This window comes from Egretta garzetta, unplaced genomic scaffold (assembly GCF_000687185.1).
Source record: "Egretta garzetta isolate BGI_Z169 unplaced genomic scaffold, ASM68718v1 scaffold45, whole genome shotgun sequence".
In the NCBI taxonomy this organism is placed as follows: domain Eukaryota; kingdom Metazoa; phylum Chordata; class Aves; order Pelecaniformes; family Ardeidae; genus Egretta; species Egretta garzetta.
In genome coordinates, this window is record NW_009260028.1 from 12,401,670 (window position 1) to 12,402,512 (window position 843).

At 56.9% G+C, this 843-nt stretch overlaps 1 protein-coding gene across 4 annotated transcripts in view; it reads left to right on the forward strand.

Annotated features, from left to right (window-relative positions):
- PDE9A (phosphodiesterase 9A) overlaps nt 1–843 on the forward strand; it is a 51,141-nt gene that overhangs the window by 25,683 nt on the left and 24,615 nt on the right. The window lies entirely within an intron of this gene.

Genomic DNA, 843 nt, shown 5'->3' on the forward strand with positions numbered 1-843 from the left:
ACCTCCCCTCCGACTGTGTTTTGTCATTAACCAGAGGAGGGTACCGCAGCCGCCGGCCTTCTACACGGAGCCGGGTATTTGCGCAGGTCAAACGTGCTGCCTTCGCAGAGGGGCTTTCTCCTTTCAGAAATGCATTTACTGCGCGCTAAAGCAGTCGGGTCGGTCCTCACCGCTGACCGAGGCCCAGCGCCAGCACTGCCGGAGCGGTATTCCCGGGAAGTGTCACGTCACACACCTCCCTCTGCCGGGAAAGGGCCCGCAGCAGGGCGAGGCCTCTCCCCGTGGCACACGGGCGCGCGGCACCTGCAGCACAAAATACAGTGGGGACACCGAAGGGTCCACAGACAGGCGGCGTAGCGTGGGCTGAAATACAGCCGGGGGGGTACGTCTCGTCCTCTCGCGAGGCGGTAATTTCTAGGCTGCAAACACAAGGGGTTCACCCCTCCCGCTGGCCATATTGCCTGGCAGGCTATGAGGCAGCATAGATTTCCTCGCCTGTTTGGTGTGTTAACAGTAAGACAACCGCATTGAGTTACCACACGACAGCCAAGTTAAGTTCATCTGGTCAAAGAGCTTCTTTTCTGGGGTTTGGGGTTGGGTTTTTCTTTTTCCCCTCCATGCAGCATCTGACTTGTTGTTTTTCAGTACATTCATGCGGAACGCAGAGCCCAGAAAGGCAGGGAAGGGGTACGAGTAAGGCACTGTCGCACAGTACCGCTTTGACACCAAAGGCTGCATGCTGGCTGATAGAATCACAGAATCATAGAATCATAGAATGTTTTGGGTTGGAAGGGACCCCTAGGGGCCATCTAGTCCAACCCCCCTGCAGTGAGCAGGGACATC